The sequence below is a fragment of the Lactuca virosa genome, chromosome 3 (genome assembly GCF_052849685.1).
Source record: "Lactuca virosa cultivar CGN04683 chromosome 3, Lactuca_virosa_CGN04683_v6, whole genome shotgun sequence".
NCBI lineage: Eukaryota > Viridiplantae > Streptophyta > Magnoliopsida > Asterales > Asteraceae > Lactuca > Lactuca virosa.
The window spans coordinates 20,900,048-20,923,807 of NC_136428.1; the positions used below are offsets into that span (position 1 = coordinate 20,900,048).

Sequence of the window (23,760 nt, forward strand, 5' to 3'; positions counted from 1 at the left end):
TAATTTTTAGGGTTTGCACCCAATTTAAACAACTTATCTCACTCTTGGACACTCTATTGATCATCCTTCATCACTCTATGCCCTACTATCGAAAGCCTAAGTGTATTTGGTGAGATTTGAGCTTGAAAGTGAGTTTGTTAGTGTTTTGTGGTGAAGAAGAAGAAGAGTAACACTTGGAGGTTGCTTGGGAGTAGCTTGAGCTTGTAGATCCAGAGTTATCTTCACCTTAGCAAGCCATTTGAGGTAAAAAGTTCTCATCTTGATGATTCTTTGTGCTAGATCCAACTTAGGGTGTTGTTTATTTATTTTTGGGTCTTTTGAGTTAAAGTTGAGTTTTTGATCTACTCCAAAAGCCATGAATGTTAGATCTTAGCTCCATTAAGGTCCCTTGTCCATAAAAATGCAATCTTTATGTAAGATATTGGTCCATGCAAGTGTTAAGGTTCTTATTAAGCTTCCTTTTGAGTATTGGGCCCCATTAAGCCATGCATGGGTGTAAACTTTCCAACTTTACGTATTAAGTCGACATTTAGAACCAGAACTGAGAGTTTAGCATGTTGGCTTAACCAGTTAAGTGCTTAATGGGTTGGGTTGGTAATCAAGGAAGTACGTTGGGCGTACCCAGCTGGTACGCTATGCGTACTAATCCCAGAAGTAGTACGCTAAGCATACGAGCTGAGTACGCCCCGCGTACTCAGGAGACTGACTTTTAGGATTGACTTTCTCGGGTTTGGGCCATAACTTGGGCTTTTAGGGTTTGGAACTTGTTGGGCAACTGGACTTCTGACTTTGGGCCATGGATAGGCTATGGGTTTTCCTAGTATTGGGTCCATGATGATTTTGGGGCCCAATTTGGAAATTGGGCCTTATTGGGCCTTGGGATGTCATTTAGGAATTTTGGCCTTTTGAGCAATGGGTTAGGCCTTGGTTTTGGGCCAAGTAAGAAAAAAGGTAAAATGGTCTTTTACCTTGGATATTGCACAAGTAACTTAGATTCTTGATTATGGGTCGTTATCCAATTATTAATTGGATATTGTTAGCGCGGGGATTTTCCGGACCAACAGACTGCAATTTTATCCGAGCGATTCTGTAGCTTGAGGTGAGTTTCCTCACTGTGTTTAGCGGGACGAAGGCACCAATTCTAGCCCATGGTTTGTTATGTTTAGGATGCTAGTTGTCTGTGTGATTATTACATGTGATATGTGTTTATATGTTTGTCGGGCGGGCCCGATGACTATCCTGTATGTTATTTATCTTTGTGTTTATTGCATATGTTTGTATCATTGTATGTTTATATGTTTATATGTATACCGGGTGGGCCCCATGCCAGGCGGGGCCTGATGACTGACATATATGTTTACGGAGCGGGGCCCAATGCCAAACGGGGCCCATTATATGTTTGATGTGTATGGTATGTGGTATTTTGGGGAACTCACTAAGCTTTGTGCTGACGGTTTTCAGTTTATGTTTCAGGCACTTCTAGTTTGAAGGGGAAGAGCCTGTGATGATTGCAGTGCAAACACCACATCGTTTCATATTTTCATATTACTATGATGTACTTGGATGTTATTGATACACTTTGATTCACCATGATTTCTATGATGTTGTTTGGATGATGGTTTTATTAATTTAAAAATCAAAATTTTTAGTGTTGATTGTTGGGACGTTACAGAAACATTTCAAACAATAGTTTAAAAAGGAACAATAAGTTATTATATTAGAGTTATTGTAAACAAAAAAGAAGCAAGACTTTTGCTCCTACATATAAATCAAAATTCAATATGTTATGTAAGTGAGGAGTGATATCTTGTGTAAAGCATTGTACTTTACAAGTACAATGCTAAACGTAGGTGTAAGATGCACATACAATCAATCTTTCTAAAATAAATAAATAAATAAATATAGAAGAAGCAGGTCAATATAAAACAAGAAAACAAAAATAATTGAGTTTAAAGGAAAAAAGATACTATCATTTTAGTTGATGTTGTTTTAATCGCATGTATCATGTTCACCTTGTCTCCTTCTCGTGTCGTTGTTCCTTACTGTCCCTTTTTCCCATCCTTGCTTCAAATTTCAAAGTACAATGCTTAAATAAGGTATAAAATGAAGATAAAGAAATAGAAATTAAATAAACCATTGATTATCCTTTATGATATTTTTATTACAATAATCTTGTTTAAATAGTTTACCTAAAAATTATTTGTCGTACAAATATAAGATTTTTACTTATTTATACTTTCACGTAAGCTCATTTACACACTTAAATAGAAATGTACTTTAAAAATAAAATGCTATAATTGGATGAAAGCATTTGGAAATGTCCAAAATCATTATTAAATCTCAAAATTATTTGACTCGATTGGCTCCCAAAGGACAAATTATAGTGGTTTTAGATCGATGAAATGATATGACATTTTCAAATAAGATCCATAAAATATGAAGTTGCAATGACATGTAAGGGAAAAATGGTATTATTTATCAATTTTAAAAAAGGTAGAACCATAAATTTGATGTTCTTATGACTTGTATTTGGCTATCTCAGAAGGTAACAACATCTTCAGTGGGTCCACGTCTTATACGTAAATTTGATGGCATGTCGAAACGTAGACAAACTGGAATATAATACGTTTTTTAAAATTAACAAACGAAAGTTATTATATGTGACCGTCTCATACGTAGGAAACGTACATAAAGTTAAACACAAAAATGAAAAAAAAAACTATGCGAAACGTAGACAAACTCGAATTTAAACTGACAAGTTTATAGAAAAAATATAATTTAAAAAAAAAAAATTAACGAAAGAAAGTTTTAAATTAAACTTAAAACGTTGACCACCTTGAATTATACAGACAAAGATATAAAAATAAACACGTAAAAATAGTTTTTTAGATTAACGAACGAAAGTTATTAATGAAAATCAAATTATATATAATACGGGTTAAAAACGAAAATCTGGATATAAAGAGGGTGAAAGTAACATTTTTCAAAATTTAAGGTAAAGGGTTCAAAGTGATATTTTAAAAAGTAAAGAGGTGGAAAATCCACAAACTCATAAACATAAAATATAGAAAAAATTATGTAAATGGTCCCTATGGTTTACCCATAGCCACAAATTCAGTCCCTACTACTTGAAAAGACCAAAATACCCTCACACTAACGGATGAACAGTAACGACATAAGAAAAAATTGTCATTCATGCAAGTTTTGGAAACCACAGGGACTATGCTTGTCAAAAAAAAAAATAGCGGAGACTGAGTTTGTGATATTTGGTAAACCACATGGACCATTTTTGTAGTTTCGTCAATATATATATATATATATATATATATATATATATATATATATATATATATATATATATATATATATATATATATATATATATATTGAATGAAGTTGTATTCTTTAAGAATAAAATTGAAACTTATTAAAAATTAAGTTAAATATGAAATTGAATTAATTTTTAAAACCTCTAACTTACAAGATTCACGACTCTTTATTAGTTTATAACTTACATTTTAATACAATATCATTCTAACAGAAGATTCAAGACTCTTTATTAGTTTATAACTGACATTTTTTTTATCTGTTATGATTAAAAATTACGTCAAAATTGAAATTAAATTAATTTACAAAAATCAAAATTTAAAATTAAGAGAATCATTATCCCTTAAAATTCGAAATTTCCTTTTTTAAGTATACTATAATTGACTAAAATACTCTTGCAATGATTATATAGTACATGTTATTCCATAGTTGAAAATAATTAACCCTAATCGGCTAACCCTAATAGATAGTGGAAAAATAGAAAAAAAAAGTAGTGAAACACATATCGTTTGGCATTGAGGATTTGAACAATTGAGAATCGAGAAAGAAGAATAGAAGATAAATGTGACATTTTAGCTCTCAAGATTGCACTGATGTGTCGCATGCGTTTCATCTGCAAGAATCAAGATCGCTCATTGTGATGTGGCATATCGGGCAATTAGCAATTAACTAATTGAGATTTGAGATATAATAATATTGGGTTAAGTTTGAAGAATATGAGGCCCTTTAGAATTGAGGGTCCTAAGTATTAGCTTAGCAAAATATAAGGTTGAGCTGTCCATGCCACCCAACACCTTTTTATTGGTGTGGCGTTGATTTAGGTGCATCTATATTGCTCAAAAAGTGTTTTCTGAACTTGGAAAAGAAAAATATGCTTAACTAGGGTAGCCTAATACAACATTTACCATTTTCACTCATACATTAAGCTTCAAACCCATCTTCTTTTAGTTGTGTATGAAAAACCCTCTTGCATAAATTTTAGTTTAGGAGTTAGTTGAAAATCTTCTTTTCTTTTAAAAGTTTGTAGGTTTTTTATATTTGTTTTTGATTTTGGTTGTGTGATAGAGTGGGTGAATAAATTGTGTGACATGGCATTGGAGGAGTCATACCCTAGAAAGATATTTTTATTTCTCCACCACTATCTTCATCCTATAACAAATCATCGAAATTACCTTATTCAAGGTCAAATACCCCTAAACAATATTCTAATGGCTCCCCACAAGAAGCTAGATTAATATCATCAACAAGGGGAAGTACGTGCCGAGAATCAATATCCTCATATGTCCACATATTCATCACCATCACCATCACCATCACCATCATACTTATAATAATTTTTTTAGACAAACATATGGAGTATGTTCTAGTGGGGTTTCATATATAATATGTTCATCAACCCGATGAGAGATTAAATACATGCTCAAATGATGCTCCTTACAAGTGATAGATTTCCACCTGACCCTCTTCAACGATATTAACATCCACTGGACTTACTTTTACTAGATAGTTTTCCACTAATAGCTAATCGATTCCATACAGTAGATCTATGTACAGGGGAACCCAAAACATGTACAATATACAAATATAAAAAAATTAAGGTACATCGAACAACATTTATCAAGTTCTTCACACCATTCTTATCAATTATCCTTATAACATACTGCAACTCAAGATGTTGGAAATAAATACTTTTAATCGAACCACCTTCCTAACATATCTTTATTGAGAAAAATGTAACAATCTATCTTTATTGAGATAAAGTATGCATAATAGTTCTAAACCTTTCCCTTGTTATATATTGTTCTCCTACGACTATCCAATGCAAGAAATAACAGAGAACTATTCGATGAGCTCATTTTTTTTTGAAAAGAAAAGTTATTTGACAACTGCTCCAAATGAATTGGATGTTGATCCTTTTGAGTTTGGAATGTCGATCCATTTATGACTTAGATGTCAGTCTATTTGTAACGTAGGACTTCAATATGTTTTGTATAACTTTGAGATTTTTAGACTTAAGATGCCACAGGGACTCAATTTTAGAAGCATATTATATTAAATTCTATTTACACTGTAGTTTTGATGTTGATATGGCTAACAATGTATTGTTTTTTTTAAATGCTTTATTCTCTGATTAATGATTACTTATTACTACTTTGAGTTTTTAAAACTTGTTTTAGACTTTTACTTTGGGCTTGGATGGTTGATCTTATCCAAAACTCTTAGAAGGGTTGATCCTAGTAATGCTCGTTAATTGATCTTGAATTAGGGTTTTATTTTGATATATGTTAACAATGGAGGACTTATTAAAACTGTTAAGAATTGAACATTTAGATGTTTAGAAGATTTTTGTTTCATTTAATGTGTACGTGAGGACGTTTACTTCACTTTTGTCTCTTGATTATGTTGTTACACACTCATATTCCTTGCCATTTTATTTTTCTAAATATTAAGGACTTATTGTTTCAGACTTTTTTATCGAATTGTTTATCTGAAATGTCTCTCAATCTGTAAATTTCATTTTATAACTTGTTTTAGACGATTGTTTTAAGTAGTTTATACGAAAGATGTTTCAACTTCATTCTATTAAATAACATTACATTTCAAACCATTCCAATTTTAAAAACTTTTTTTTATATACAACTTCAACACATAATAAATACTAATTATTATTATTATTATTATTATTATTATTATTATTATTATTATTATTATTAAAATTCTGAAGAATAGTAACAGTAAAGTTGCACGTTGGTCTATTTTGGTCCTCCAACTTATGTTGTTTGCTTCTGTTATTGAAGGTCCCTCTACTTTGCTGTATTTGTCACTTTATTTGTTTGTTATATACCCAACCAGCGTACTGTTCATGCGGTTTAATTCCTCAACCATGGTCACCGCTTCATCTGGATCCTTCTACACTCCACTATTGCACTCTCCCAGAAACCCACAGCCTCATTTTATTCTTCCTCAACCCTCTGTGACTGTGTCCTCTTCTATTACCTCTTTGCTCCGGCTCTTTCTACTACTATGTTCTTCAATTCCGTGTTTCGATTAGGGCTCCGTTTTGATGAATTTCTCTTCCTTCCTGCTCATGGATCCTCGATCTCCCGTCGATTTTTTCTTTGCATCCGTCTTCACTAATTCGACCCCTACGTCTTATCGGAAAAGGCATATTTTCACCATCACTCAGCTACTGTTTCTGGTACGTCTCTTCCCAAACTTGATAGTGGTATCTCGATTTCTTCCTATCTTTCTAAAGGTTCTGATTTTTATTTGATTTTGTTTAGGATGTTGCTTAGATAAAGGGAAAAGCATATGGGACGCTCTAAAATCTGGGAAAGAAGAGGGTTTGGGTTCGGATTTGGGAATGGATCATGAATTTCGTGCCAAACTTTGGTTCAGATTCGATCTTGATTCTGGTAAGTGGTTGCAGATAAATTTGCATCTTTGTCGCCCAATCTGGCGAGGTATACATGAACTTTTTTTCGATTACTTCTTAATCTTTATGCTTTTTATAGTATTTCGCGACAGTTTATTTGGTTTATTTAGATCACAAAGTTTACAGTTATCACATATGCCCTATACACATTTAAAAAGCAATTCATCTTTCTAAGGGTATACCATATTGTAGTGAGCAAAATCTGCAATGCTGGTGACAAACTTGGGTTTATGTATATGAAATAATTGTGATATATTGTTACATATAGTGCATTTTTCATGTTTCTTTTGCTTGATTTATGACTAGAGGGGAATGTTGTTGTTGCCAATGTATAAACCTGTTTAAAATTAAAGTGATGTATGTGGTTTCAGGTCCTATCTGCCAAAGTAATCCGTAACAAGCAAAGTGGACAGTCTGAAGGTTATGGTTTCATTGAGTTTGTTAACCGTGGTGCTGCAGAAAGGCATCTACAGAAATACAATGGCACTCTCATGCCAAATGTTGAATAGAACTTCAGGCTGAACTGGTCTTCTCTTTGTGTTGGTGAAAAACATGCAGATGGTTCACCTGATTTCACCATATTTGTTGGGGACTTGGCAGCTGATGTTATAGATTATACATTACAGGAGACATTTAGGGCTCATTATCAATCTGTAAGAAGTGCAAAAGTTGTAACTGATCGAATGACAGGGCACACAAAAGGTTATGGATTTGTCAAGTTTGGAGATGAAACTGAACAAATTTGTGCCATTACTGAGATGAATGGAAGCTTATGCTCAACGAGACCTATGCGTATTGGTCCAGCTGCTAACAAAAATACTACTGGTGGACAACAGAATCCTAAAGGTACAACATCTTGATCTTATTTTCATGGTATTACACTGACAACTTTATGATATGATTTCTGAATTTTGTATGTTTATTTCTTTTGGAGTTTGGACCCTTAGCTCTTAGAAACATACATCGCAGTTTTGTTTATTAAGTTCAGTTCATTCAGTATTGTGTTCAGATTTCTTGAAGATAATCGCCAGCTGGCAGAGTTATTTCCTTCCCGTGCTTAAAGCAATTTTGGGCATTAAATTTTTATGAACTGTTAAGCATGCATAAACTTATTAGAGCTCATGTTATCTCAAAGCAGGGCATCAAGGGGCTCTATCATGTAAGATTGTGGCAATGATTTCAGCTGAAATAGTTACCCCTGTAGTGGGTGGCCTTGCTTAGGTCAGTATTAAATTTCAAGCCGTTTAATTGCCCTTTCCATTTTATTTAAATTCCTCAAGGCGACATTATACTATAATTTCATTACTTTCTTTTCAAGTCCTTTTTAATGTTGATCTCTCCTTCCAGTCAATTTGTAGTTTCTTCCATTCATTTGATCCTTTTTTTTCTCCTATTTCGTTCAACAACCACCAATTATCGCTTTACTTCTTGCTTTTGTCTTTCTCTGTATTGTTATACATTTTTTTTACTTGGATCTGTTTCCCTTTCCCATTCTTAAGCTTTTAATGTTTTCATTACTATTAACGATTGATATATAATGAAAGTTACTTTTATAATAAATTAGAGAAAGAAATATACAGATTATAATGAGGTGTAAGTGATGAAACAGGAAATCTAAGTTGCAGCCAATTTGCCTCAAAAACAGATTGGAAAGTACGTAAAGATTCTTGGAGAAGCTTTGCAATTAAGCCAACTGCAATTCCATCTTAGTTCATATGCCTAGATTCTGCACTCTTCTCCAGCTTAATAAATCTGGCCAGGTACTATTTCCCATCGTTTGTCGTTTTTTTGTTGAAATTAAGGATTTATCCTTTAGCATTCATTACTAGATATTGCTAGGATTGTTAGCTGTCAAAATTCATCTTAGTAAAAGGTCTATTTTTAGATTCCTGATCATTACTTCAAAAATTTTATGCCAAGTCAAATGTGCAAAAGAAATCCTAAAGTGACTAAACATATTGCTTTTTTATTCTTTTTCTTATACACAAGAACATCCACAATAGTAGAGAACATGTATGCAAATTATGGCTTCATATTTTCTTTTTCCTGGATGTGACATGTGTATAAAATGATTTTCTATTTTTAGAAAATGAATTTTTGCCTTGACATTTGGCATGAAAACCACTCCAAATTACTCACGTGGGCTTCAAGTTGAGAAAACCAGCAACATTTCTAATATTCAATACCATGAGGTAGATTCTAATTGTGGTCAACAAACACGTTTCATTTAGGGTTTAATTGGGGTCAACAAACACATTTCATTTAACTTTAATTTAAAAAAAATGGCAATTGGGAAAAATTATTCTTGATGGACAAGGGTAGATATTGTAACCTTTTTATTAGTATGCACAATTGCATCCAACAAAAATGTCAATACGATATTAATTGAATTTTTTTTCTTCAGGTGGCTTTATTCAAGTTATGAGGAATGGGATTTCGACTCGAAATGTTTTTACTATCAGCTAAAAACGTTAAATGCAAAAATAGCAACGTACACTAATTTATTTGTTTACTTTCATTTCTTACATTACGGCATTATACTCTATTCAATCTATCCAGCTTTATTGTATTTGAATGACATTATAGCATCCTACTTTTGTGACCCGCCAAACATCAATGAAAAAAATCCGACCCGTGCAACGCACGAGCCTCATTTCTAGTTGTTATTATTATTATTATTATTATTATTATTATTTTCAATGTTCTCATACATAAGTGTCTTATTTTTTTTATCATTGTTTTCACACTCATATATCATAACATAACATCATCTTTGTAATTTTCCAAGACTTCCCCCTATGCCAATTTCAACAACAATTTTAATCTCGATATTCTAATAAAAGAATAGGTTTATTATCCTTTTGACATGTGTCATTCTATTAGGTCTCATAATTAATGTCAGAGTAAATTACAGTTTTGGTCCCTGTGGTTTGGTCATATTTTCATTTTCAGTCAAACCTTTAAAAATTTAACAAGATGCATCCCTGTGGTTTAAAGAAATTGCACTGTACATCATTATTACATTTAAAAAGACCATTTTACCCTTACTTTTATATTTTTGTTTTTTCTTTTATATATATATATATATATATATATATATATATATATATATATATATATATATATATATATATATATATATAATGGTCTAATTTTTTTATTTTTTATTTTTCCGCTTAGATTTTATTTTATTTATTTATATTTTTTATGATTTATATTTTTTTGAAATTTTATTGGAATATATTTTTTAATATTTTTTATATTTTGTTCGTTTACATTTTTTTGATGTTTTTTTGAATAGTTTTTCTAGCTTTTTTTTTTTGATGTTTTGTTCGAATATAATTTTTAATGTTTTATTGAATTTTTGTTTTTTTTTAATATTTTTGTAAAGCTTTTTTATAAATATTTTTTTGTATAAAAAATATAAAAAAGTTTGTTTAATGTTAGTATGATTAACATATATGAGGCATAAAATTATTTATTTTAATAGTGTAATTGTATAGGCTAACCGGAATTCGATACGAGTGTCAATGACTTTGAATTCAGATTTTTTAGTTTTAGAAAATTTTTACATTTTATTCCGAATGACATATACTAATCAAAATTCCTATAACTCAAACACATGTGTCGATGTTTCGGAGTTTATTTTTTTATTTTTAGAAAATTTCTTCGTTTTCGAGTTATATGGTTTCCAATTAGCCATTATATAACTTGAAACCCTTTTTCGAATTTCGGTTAGCCTATCTATTAATCCTATTAAAAACTAATTTTATATCTAATCTCTGTTAATAATATTCACATTTAACGAACTTTTCTATATTTTATACAAGAAATATTTAAAAAAATATAAACAAACAAAATGTCAAAAAAATTAAAATGTATTCAAACAACACGTCAAAAAAGTAGAAAAAATTATTAAAAAAAACATCAAAAAAAATATACAAACTAAGGCCCCGTTTGATAGTTGCCGACTGAGAAAGTGCTGACTGGAAAAGGTTTGTCTGGGTAAGAAATCCTGTCTGAGTAAGAAATTTTGTTGTTTGATTGTACATCTGACTGAATGTGCTGAGTGATGAAAAATGACCATTTTACCCTACTGTTATATATAGTGATGGATTAAGTTGCTGAATAATTATAAAAAACATACATATTGTCATACAAAATGTAAATTACACACAAATAAAAAATGTCATACAATTTGAGATTTCATAACATTAGTACATAAGATTATACAAAAAAAAATCTGATTTCATAACATTGGAGCATAGATTATATACAAAAAAAAAATCTGATTTCATAACATTGGAGCATAGATTATATACAAAAAAGAATTCTTATTTCATAACATTAGAGCATAGATTATACACCCAAAAAAATCAGATTTCATAGCTTATACAAACAAATAAAATTCTGATTTCATAATCTATTACATACATAAATTGGGAATTCATAACATGAGAGAATTAGAAGAAACAACATATCTGATTTCATAATCTATTACATACACAATTTCTTTTTTCTGATTTCATAACTGATTTCATACATTATACACAATTTCAGATTTCAGAGATTATTCATACACAATTTCAGTTTTCATAACATTACAACAAAAAGGATTCGGATTTCAGATACACAATTTCAGTTTTCATAACATTTTATGATTTCCTAAACTTTTTTTTAGAACAGCTTGTAAGTTGTAACCAACATTATGATAAAAACTGCAAATTTGTCAAACCATATAGGGACGATTCGTGTAATTTACTCTGATAAGGGGGCTGTTGAATTCTGAAGAAAATCATCGGCCGCGAAGATGGCGTTTTGACTAAATAAAGTCAAAATCAAACTTCGATTTGAACAGAGGAGGGCAACAACCCTAGAAATCCTTTTTCATAATCCCCTATGAGATCGCCTCTAATTTCCTAAACTATTTAAGAGATTTTCGGATTTCACAGCGTACCTGCGTTGACGGTTATATCCCGAGAAGACGGACAGAGCTTGGACGGAAGGAGGACAGATGTCCGGCTGAGGGAAGAAGACGGCGACTGAAGGAATGGTGATCTTGCACTGATTGGGAGCTGTCGAAATGGACCTGTAGGATGTGAGGCTGCCGTTTTTCTTTTAGGTCACGAAGGGAAGAATAGATCGGGGGTAGGGAGGTCTTTTTTCCCAGTCAGATGAGCCTTGCAAGCGTACAATTCAGCCAATTCAGCTAGACATGCTGACTGAATCAACCCACATCAAACAACTTCCGGTCTGACCGAGTCAGCTGAAATTGCTGACTCAGACCGGTCAGACGAGTTTCAAACAGCCCCTAAATGTAAAAAAATTAAACAATATATTAAAAAAAATGTAAAATAAATCTAAATAATAAAAATATAAATAAATAAAATAAAATATAAGCGAAAAAATATAAAAAGTATTAAACAATAATATATATATATATATATATATATATATATATATATATATATATATATAAGAAAAACAAAATTATAAAAGTAAGGGTAAAATGGTCTTTTTAAATGAATTAAGGATGTGCGGTGCGATTTCTTTAAACCACATGGATTCATTTTGTCAAATTTTAAAGGTTGGACTGAAAGTGCGAATTTGACCAAACCACAGGGACCAAAACTGTAATTTACTCTTAATGTCATTGATTCTTCATTTCAAATTTCAAATTTCAAATTTTAAATTTTAATTTTTTCACTCTAATTATATTAAATTGAAACATTAGAATAAAAATTAAAATAAAGTTAAGACATATTATAAGGTGATATAATGTCACGTATTTATTTAAATCAATGATTATAATTTTATATAACTAAAAATATATCTCTTAATTAATAATTTATTTAAAATAACTGATTATTAATTTTGAAATTTTAATATGAAAATTTAATTAATTTTGTAACCATGGTTCCCACGGGTTATAAGCTAATATATACTTATACGTTCCTTCATTCTTCTGTCTTTATTCATCAATATCTTTATTTTAGTAATTTTTAGTTACATACATCACTAGTTATGCATAATTTGTAATTATTACATGGTTTTTATAACACTTACTTTTCACATTGACAAATGCAAACCATCTCATAAAAAATACTTAGAAATATCATTTTATAAAACATTTTGTCCTACCTATAGAAAGGTATAACTCATTATGCACCTACTAATATTCTTTAACCATTTTTACGTTTTACTTAATAACCATCTTCTACAAATCCTCTCTTCTAATAAAACAGTACCCAAAATGCCACGTGGCATTCCCTTAGCACATGTGGTGAAAGACAAAGCATTCTACCTTAGAATGGCTCAGGAGATGGATGATAAGGAGAAAGAAAAGGAAAAGTCATGTGTAGCTCAAGTTCGAAGGGATCACCAGGTTTGGTCTTCGGGTGATGAAGACGAGGAGCCTGACAACAAAAGGAAGAGAGGAAAAATATGCATGGTGGTAGCAAGTGACGAAGATGGATCTACCAACCTGCAGAGGAACTACTGCTACATGGCAAGGGAAGGGACCATCAACATCGTTGAACAGGTAAAACTTATGATTCAGTCTAATAATTATAGCATGCATGATTGTGAATCTCACTTAGAAAGACCTAATGAAAACTGTGTTGCCGTCCTTACAGACTACAACAAAGCCTTAGATGAAAAAAACATAGCGACCCAAGAGCTGTATCACTTGAGAGGAAGACTAGAAGACAAGAAGCTTAAGGTCACAATGTTAGAAAAAGATGCTAGATTACTTAGTGAGACTCCGTTAGAAGTTGCTTTCAATCAACGGGATCTAGCCCGAAAAGAAATTGTACGTTTGAATCGTTTAATTGAAAAATTGTTTAATGAAAGTGAGGCCATCTAAAACTTAGTTAATAATGGGACTGTTGATAACACATATAATTGGGGATGGTCCAATGGGTACTCTACCGAAGAGAACTCTCCTCCTCATTTTAATGTTGAATGTCCTTATGTCCCACCAGACCGAGCCTTTCATTATCCAGTAAATGACAAGACCTTTCTCGAATACGTTGGATGCCAATTCGGTAGACTTCATGATCTCAGTAACAATTGTGTCATCGAGGATATTCATCCTGAATCCGCGAGGAACTTGGAAAGTTTCTTGCAGGTTATCGGTAAAATTAGTCTCAGCTCTTAGTCCAGTTCTGTAGTGGACGAAGAGATTGTTATGGAAGAACCTGAAACCAAGACAAGTCCCCAAAAAGATTTTCCTTTAACCTACTCTACGGTACTCCAGTCCTCATTACCGCAAACCCCAGTCAAGTTCACATCTACTCTTCAGCCTATTTCGCATGAACTTCCCATTGATAATTTTGAGTTTGGACAGTTCTGCCATAATCATGAACTATCTAGTTCTGATGATTCAACACCTAGGTCAATACCTAGATCAAAGAATTAAAAAAAACCTCAATTAAATGCTTCTGATGTTGTCCCACCAAAAGTTGAGGCAAATTTGGCTCTGAAAAAGAAGTCAGAACCCGACTTGCAAAGCGGGAAGCTGAATCCAAAAACAAAACTTTCAAAACTCAGGCCAGATTTTCAAAAAAAAGAAATTTCGAAAAATACATCACTGCAAAAACTTTTCAAAATCACAATGCAGTAGATGGATCGTGTCAAAAGTCATGTATAGTGGCAAAATCTTTCGAAACCAACACCACTGTACCCTCTCAAAATAAGGTCAAGTCATTTTCACAAAATTCCTTAAAAGAACCAAAAATGAAGGGTATTTTACACACTATGCATTTTTTGAAAACCCATCAACTCATCCAGAAGTCAAAATCTACACCTAGGTCTTTTAACCAAAAGTCTTCAAACACAACAGACACTTCGGTAAAGCACAACCCAAGGACCAGTCCAAACAAGCAAACCACACCCTCCAGATCTTTGACCAAGTACGGTTTGTGGATTACTGAAAAGAACCTCACCTTTTGTTTCTACCCCATGACAAAAAAAAACGTCCAATCCCATCTCGAAGTGTTCAAAATAAAGTAAAACTTCATGAACAAAAACAAACACGGAAAAAGAAATCTCTTTATGATTCCCACATGCATAACTTTGGTAGTAATGTTTCCTATGTTACTACGGGCTCCAAACTAGTTTGGGTGCCCAAACTAACCAATTGATCATGCAGGGTATGTGCAAGGAGGACCATGAAGAATAATGGTTAATTGATAGTTACTGCTCCATGCACATGACTGGAAGGTTAGACTACCTTCGAGATTTCAGTCCGATCAGTGGTGGCGGACACGTCACCTTCGGGAACAATCCAAACGGAATAATCAGGGGATATGGTGTGTTAAATACGGGTAGCTTCTTCATTCAAAGAGTAGCTTATGTAGAGGGTCTAAAACAAAACTTGATCAATGTTGGTCAATTGTGTAAAGCTGGTCATCGGGTGGAGTTCGATAGCGAGTATTGCTACATCATGACAAATGACAGAAACAAGTGCTTGATCAAGTCCAAAGCCGGAGGGACAATGTATCCACTGGATGTATCTCTAATCATCGGCAAACCTCAACTATGTTTCTTGTCAAAAGCAGTGTCCTAAGTGAGTTGGTTATGGCATTGAAAGCTTCCACATCTCAATTTCAGATACATCAACAACTTGGTGACTGGAGAACTAGTCCAAGGACTACCGATTCTGAAATTCAACAACGATACTTTGTGCCCAACGTGTGAGTGTGTCAAACAAACCAAAGGAATTCATCCTCTGTAGTTGATTCTTCAATTACTGAATCTCTGGAGCTCCTTCATATAGACTTATGCGGTCCTTCAAATGTAGCCAATCTTTATCACAAAAAATACATTCTGGTTATAGTTGATGACTACACTCGTTTTACTTGGGTCTTCTTTCTGAGACTAAAGTCAGACACACCGCATATTCTCATCAACTTCATCAAAGAGATAGAGCTACAGATTAAGTTGCCTGTCAGACGGATAAGAAGTGACAACTTCATTTATGTACCTCACTGCAAGTAGACCCGATATAGTATTCGCCACGGGTTTATGTGCTAGATACCAGGCCGATCCCAAAGTATCCCACTTGACCTCAGTTAAACAGATCTTCAGATATCTCAAAGGGAGTAAAGCCTTAGGTCTCTGGTATCCAGCAGGAAACGACTTCAGTCTGCAGGCTTTCACTGACGCAGACCATGCCAGGTGCAGACTTGATAGAAAGAGCACCTCGGAAGGATGTCAGTTTCTGGGTGGAAGAATAGTAAGTTGGTCCTCAAGGAAATAAAATTGTGTTTCCCTCTCCACCGCAGATGCTGAATATGTGGCCGCAGCCAGTTGCTGCTCTCAGGTCTTTTGGATGAAGAAACAACTTTTGGACTATGGGTACAGGATGTTACGGTTACGTATCTATTGTGATTCAGAGAGTGCAATAGCCATTTCACACAATCATATTCGCCACTCAAAGACGAAACACATAGAGCTACGACATCTCTTCATCAAGGACCATTTCCTCAAAGGTAACATCGAACTAATTTTCATTCCAACTCATGAGGAAATAGTTGATGTTTTCACCACGACACTCGATTCCATAAAACTGAATGGATTTTGGAAATGTTAGGAATGATGAACCAGACCCTCAGTATTTCTTGAAAGGGTATCAACCGAAGACCTCATAGTCTTCGGGTGTGATTAAAATTGCTTCTTTTCTTTTATCAAAAAAAATTCTTGAAGCATTTTACCTACCTTATCCATTTCTAGAACAACTAATGTAGTACATACTTCATAATTCCTCGGTATTCTCTATATACCGAAGACCACTTATGATATATATACTCCTCGGGTCTCTTTATTTCTTTTATTTCTAACCTTTGTGATCAAGTTACTCTTCAGTATCTTCTCCCGCAGACTCATGAAACAACTTGAAGTCATCTTGCCTCAGACGCATTAAATTTCATTGTTTTCTACTTAATGAATTCGAAACATTATTTTACATTCATTTTTTCGCACTTGAAAAACGGTTACTCTTCCACATACTTTTCATAATCAGGCCTATTTTTGGTTAAAGGATAAACATGTCGATTTTCCTTAAAACAAATCCTTTTTGAAAATCCCCTTTTACTTAACCAATCCCATCAAGCAACCGTTGGGGTTACATTCGTTTCACTTCCCCACTTTATTCAACGGATGCAACTATTTTCACCCCACGATTGTACGGTGCGTCATCATGCACCTGCAATAAGCATTAAATTCCCCTATTTTCCTGGAAAACATGTTTTTGATTTATTTTTAACAACTGATAAAAATAAAAACTCAAAGGTTTTTATCGCTGTTAATTAAATGAATATTAATATTTTTGAAATCCGGAGGTATTAAAAACCTCTCTTCTTTCCCAAGAAAGCTTTACGCTTTCTGAACTCTTACAGACGATCTTCTCCTTCTTCACCTTCTTGCTAAAAACACTTTTCGTGCAAGTTCTTCAAAAACATTTCTGCAACAATGGTGAAATCAGGAATCTCAAAGAAGCAATCCAAAACTTCTTGCTCAACTAAAACTACTGTATCTGGGTCAACAATCAAGGATTTAACCCCTTCCATTGCAACAAGTAATTACAGAGGCATTTTTGACGATCATGAAAGCTACAGTGATTCTATCAAGATCATGATCAAGTTTCTTCCCACTCATCCACTTTTTGGTGAATTTGATTCCTTTACTGAAGCTGTTCCCCAAGCCATCCTGTTCAAATGTACCTTCTCTGCTTTCAGGACATCGTACAAACCTCAGGAAGTTCATCTCCATTTAGTCGATGATTCCCTGGTTGTTCTAACCAAGGAAAAATTTCTGGAAGCAATCAACTTATGGGTTTTACCATCAACATAGTTCTACACTCCCAGCACCAACAATGTCTTTCCTACCATGTACCAGATGGGGTATTAATCGAAGCTCAAAGGGGTTGCTGAATTGAAGAAAAGGAAATTGCCTGTTGTTTGGCAATATGTGTGTCACTACGTGATTAGGTGCTTTTCTGGAAGGACCGAAGGAACAGACAACATGGGCAAGCTACTTCTCGACATAGTTTGGAGCATCTTCACAGGAAACCCTGTGTACTACGGGAAAATCCTCTGGGAGGATTTCCTCTAATACGTTAGCAAGGGGACCCTAAAGGAAGGGATGACAGAACTTACATCTGCAAGGTTTTGGTCCTTGTGCTTAGTTTATCTCCACAAAGATGCAGACCTCATCCTTGGCAACGACACCAATATCTTCTATGCAATAGATCTCAAAAGGTACAATCCCTCCAAAGATCAATATATTTTCGGTCCTACTCGACGTATTCCCATATATATTCTTTAGTCTGTTGGACTCACTACTCTTTTGGTGGCTGACCACATTGTGGATACGAGCGGTATTGCCCCATACCGCTCTACCCTCCAAGCCCCCGTCATCAAACTAAAGCCCAAGCACCGTAGCCCAAGCCAAAAAGGGTTAAATCACTGGCTATCAAACACACTCCTTCAAATGTTGTCTCGAAGGGTGTGGGTGCTTCAAAGAAGAGGAAAGCCACCACCGCAGAGTCCACTCATAAGGTGAAACCTTCTCCATCCAAGGCTCATGATCCACCATTTAATATGGTCGATGACAGTTTGAATGAGCCTTCGAACTCAGGAGACATTTTTAGAAGAAAGAAGTTGAAGCTTACCCCTATCCATGGCCAAAAGCGAAACAAGGCAGATGCCAGAGTCTCTCAAAAGACTCCCGCAGCCGTGCGAGTCCACGATGAGAGTGGGTCAAAACCCAGACCGGTAGAACCGGACCCGTAAAACCCGGGAACCGGTTAACGAGATTTTTTAGGACCGGAAACCGGACCGGTATATAGGAACCGGTTCCGGTTCGGTTCCGGGTAAGGTACCGGGTAAAGTGGGTCTAGAACCGGAAAACCCGGAAATATCAAAGTGGGTCGAATGGAACCGGGTAAAGTGGGTCTAAAACCGAAAAACCCGGGGAACCGGGTAAAGTGGGTCGAATGCATGTTTTAAAATTTCACAAAATACAAAAATAAAGCTGAGAAAAAAAAAGAAAATTCGCAGCTTTGATATCCCAACTTTGGGAGACTATAAATCAATGAATATGAAACCAAAAATGACAAAATTATAGTCTAAAATCATGTACAAACTCTATACTATACTTTGGAAAAAACCGCATGCTATTCCGACTTCAAACGAATTAGATATGCATGTTTTAAATCTATCACAAAATAGAAAGAAAGCTGAAAAACATAAAATTTTCAGCTTTGATATCCCGACTTTGAGAGACTATAAGTCAATGAATAAACACCTAAAAATAACATAATTATAGTCTAAAATCATGTAAAAACTATAAACTACACTCTGGAAAAAACCTCATGCCAATCCGACTTCAAACGAATGAGATATGTATGTTGTAAAACTATCACAAAATATAAAAAAAGCTGAAAAACATAAAATTTCCAGTTTTGATATCCCGACTTTGAGAGACTATAAGTCAATGAATATAAACCCAAAAATGACAAAATTATAGTCTAAAATCATGTACAAACTATAAACTATACTATGGAAAAAACCTCATGCCAATCCGACTTTAAACAAATGAGATATGCATGTTTTAAAACTATCACAAAATACAAAAAAAAAGCTGAAAAACATAAAATTTCCAGCTTTGCTATCCCGATTTTGGGAGACTATAAGTCAATGAATATAAACCCAAAAATGATAAAATTATAGTATAAAATCATTTTAAAATTATAAACTATACTATGGAAAAAACCTCATGCCAATCCGACTTCAAACGAATGAGATATGCATGTTTTAAACTTTTCATAGAAACCGGTTCCGGCCCCTAAAACCGGTTCCGGTTCCTAACACGATTCCAATTCTTAAACCCGGTTTAACCGGACCCGAAGTACCCGAAACCCGGATTACCCGGAACCCGGATAGAGCCGTTCTTTAAACCCGGGACCCGGACCGGTTTTACATATTCCAGTTCTAACGGTTCCGGTTCCGGTCCGGTTTTCCGGTTCTAAATCTCATCCCTATGTGTCACTACGTGATTAGGTGCTTGTCTGGAAGGATTGGAGGAACAGACAACATGGGCAAGCCACTTCTCGACATAGTTTGGAGCATCTTCTTAGGAAACCCTGTGTACTACGGGAACGTCCTCTGGGAGGATTTCCTCCAATACGTTAGCAAGGGGACCCCAAAGGAAGGGATGACAGAACTTACATCTACAAGGTTTTGGTCCTTGTGCTTAGTTGATCTCCACAAAGATGCAGACCTCATCCTTGGCAACGACACCAATCTCTTCTATGCAATAGATCTCAAAAGGTACAATCCCTCCAAAGATCAATATACTTTCGGTCCTACTCGACGTATTCCCATATATATTCTTTAGTCTGTTGGACTCACTACTCTTTTGGTGGCTGACCACATTGTGGATACGAGCGGTATTGCCCCATACCGCTCTACCCTCCAAGCCCCCTTCATCAAACTAAAGCCCAAGCACCGCAGCCCAAGCCAAAAAGGGTTAAATCCCTGGCTATCAAACACACTCCTTCAAATGTTGTCTTGAAGGGTATGGGTGCTTCAACGAAGAGGAAAGCCACCACCGCAGAGTCCACTCATAAGGTGAAACCTTCTCCATCCAAGACTCATGATCCACCATTTAATGTGGTAGATGAAAGTTTGAATGAGCCTTCGAACTCAGGATACATTTTTAGAAGAAAGAAGTTGAAGCTTACCCCTATCCATGGCCAAAAGCGAAACAAGGCAGATGCTAGAGTCTCTCAAAAGACTCCCGCAGCCGTGCGAGTCCACACTGACTCACCCGAAGCAACCCAATCTCACCACTCTGATACAGAAAGTGTATCAGTTTCATCAAAACATGGAGACAAAACCCAATCTGGATTCCTAGTGGATCGGGATGGCAATACTTGTCCTAAGGTCTCCAGGGCTTCGCGTTTGCACTTTATTTCTCCCTAGGAGTTGAACTCCATTCTTCTTCGTGTCCCATAAACACCTCAAACACAAGTTGCACTGCAGGGTCCTTTTTCAGAGACCCTAGCCAGAACAGAGTCTAGGCTAGACTTGGTTTTAGACCAAGGAGACTGAGGAAGCTCTGTAAATCCTGCGCCATCTACATTACATCCAAGCGGCATAGGCATGGTGAGCACCAATGTGCAAGGATCAATGAACCCGAGGGACACCTCAGTGCGACAAGGATTTGACGGATATGCCTCATATAATACATGGTCTCGATATCGACCCACCACTGAATCAGGGATAAGGAAGTTTGAAGCCTTCAAAAGGGCTCTTCAGGCCATAAAAGCACAGCAAGTTCAACAACAACAACTCAAGGAGGAATCTCTTCTTCTTGTTGCTAAGTATTGGGCCACCTCCTTCAACAATGCCAAAACTGTGCATGATATCCTCAAAATTCAACAATGGATGTTGAACATGGAAAACACAGTGCAAAAGGTTCAAAATATGGAAGATATTACTGGTGCTTCAAAGCCTCCTCCCACCAACCATGAAGACCATGACTCCAATGAAGACGAAACTACGACTGAAATCAGCTCTGCACCAACCTTCGGGTTGGATGATAGAAATCATGATGAAGTACATCATACTCCTCACTCAAATGACTTTTTATGGTCCTTGATGATGAAGAATCCAGCGGGTCACAACATTCCACATCCAAGCCCAAACAAAAGAAAGAAGAAGAAGAAATTGGCTATGTCAAGAAAAGAATTCCTCGATCTACAGTCTAAAGTGAATCAAATTTTGATTGCAGTCACTTCTGCAACCCCGAAGACCACTGAAGACTCAACTCAACAATCCATGATCGACTGAATCCAAAGCTTGCAGAGAGAAACTTACTGTAGAGAGAACGCTTCTACGTATCAAAATAGGGATTCAACTTGACAATCAAAGAACTCTTGATCATCGGGAGTTTATAAAAAAGGCCACCGATCTCATCGATGGAGTCGAGGTTCTAAAAACCGAACTTCAGAAAGCCATCCAAGAACAAGAAACTAAGTCTTAACAACTCATCAGTGAGACTTACATGACTTATGAAACGAGTTACTCTGTTCTTCATGATACAATCAAAGGGTTGAGACGATCACTTACTGCAAAAGAAAGTGTTGATGAAATCCTTCATCTTACCAAATGGATTTATCAAACACTTTTCAACCCGAAGATGCCAACCAACAAGGAAGTGAGTGCCCAAATGGAAACACAGTTCAACACCACTTTCCAGAAGCTTGACGAACTGAAGACTTGGTTTGAGGAGAAGATGGAGTCTGATTCCTCAAAAGGGGGAAGTAATCCAAAACAGGGTATAAGGATTGAAATCGTTTCATCCTTGAAATCTTCTAAGACAAAAACTCCATTGGTTCACCAATCCAACACTCCACCTTGGCATCAACCCTCTACAGAGCTCAGCAAAGACCCAACTCCTCATGGTTCTCCTCTGCATTCAGTCTCTCATGATTCTCCTCGACAGTCAATACATCATCCTTATCCTCGGCCATAAAGTCCTCATCACCTGCAAAACTTAGAGGAAGATGTTTCATCAATTCACTCCAACGACTCCCCAACCACGGTCCAAAGGAAACAAGATTGGAGAGCCACAAAGTTTGCGGATGAGATTTGGAAGGCCCAAGGGTTTGATACCACTTTTGATGAAACCTTAATCAATTCATGGGTAAATCCTACCCGAAGACTCATGGACTCAGACTACGTTCCAAGTCTCACATATGTAGAACATCCTTCAGACGACTACTGGATATTCTAATTTCTCCAAACTCCAAATTCTTCCCTGTTTTTCAACCCTTTGAGCTCAACATTCCTAAAGACCGAAGACTTCCAATGGAGTTTGAAAGGCTGAATCTTTTCGATGCAAAATATGGTGATAAGTTTGAGAACTTCTGGTTAAATGATAAACCAGAAGGGGTGAAGAATTACAAGGTCAGAAAGTTTATAAAGAGTGAATTCTTTCAGTACACTCTTTCCCAGAGAGGATGTGATTACATTAGATCACAAGCAGACTTTGTATTTATGAATCTTGAAGAGATTTTCTTGATTGGTCGATCTTTCCAATTGAAAGCTGAGAAGTATCCAAAAATGAAGATTTCCTTTGAAAGTGCATGTGAATTTCTTAAAGCTCTGGTGTGCGACTTTGGAAAGATAAACGTAGAGATTCATCCTATACTTGCCCAAAAATTTGATTTTCCACCGTTTGATCATTTTCAAACTATCACTGAGGGATTTCAAGAGATGAACCTTGGTGCAAAAAACTTTCCAGAGCTTGGGATCGTGTACAAGAAGTCCCAAACAAGTCCAAAATTCTTCATTCCAGTCACAACCATTCATCGCTTATCTAAGAAGCAACCGGAGATCACCTTGACTTCGGTGCAAAGTTCCAAACACACCACTGAAGAAGTGAACTTTCAAATAACAAGGAGGATCAAATGGATTTTTGAAGTTAGGAAATTCTGGTGGATCATCATCAGGTTTCTCAAGCTGAATAAATGAAGAACTTAGCTGAGAGGTCATTTTAGGGGAAATTGTTGAAACAAGAAAGTGACCCTCTTCAGCTAAGATGGACCCAAAGACCCCAGTGCCTTTGTGAACCGAAGAAGAGCCAGTCGAAGACTGTTTCTCGTTTTGTATCACCCGAAGACTAGTAGAAGACCCGCATGCGCATCTAACATGAAGACTGTCACAAGTTACCTTTTACTGACTTTGCTTATAATCTTAGTATTATACGGTGTAGTCTTCAGGGTCACCGCAGTCAGCTACTTTGTAATAGTTTATTATTTTCATGTAAATTTTAGGACTCTATAAATAGAGCTTCCCACTTCATGTTTACTTACCAATTTCTAAACTTATCAATATAAGATCTTTCATCTATATATCTAAAGTTATCTTACTGATACTTCAACCGAGTCCCTCTTCACTTATGTTGTTCATCATATGCTAACTTGT

At 35.2% G+C, this 23,760-nt stretch overlaps 1 pseudogene; it reads left to right on the forward strand.

Annotated features, from left to right (window-relative positions):
- The window catches only part of LOC145163334 (polyadenylate-binding protein RBP45-like), a 31,262-nt pseudogene extending 23,278 nt beyond the window's left edge, over positions 1 to 7,984 (forward strand).
- The last annotated feature ends 15,776 nt before the right edge of the window (positions 7,985 to 23,760 follow it).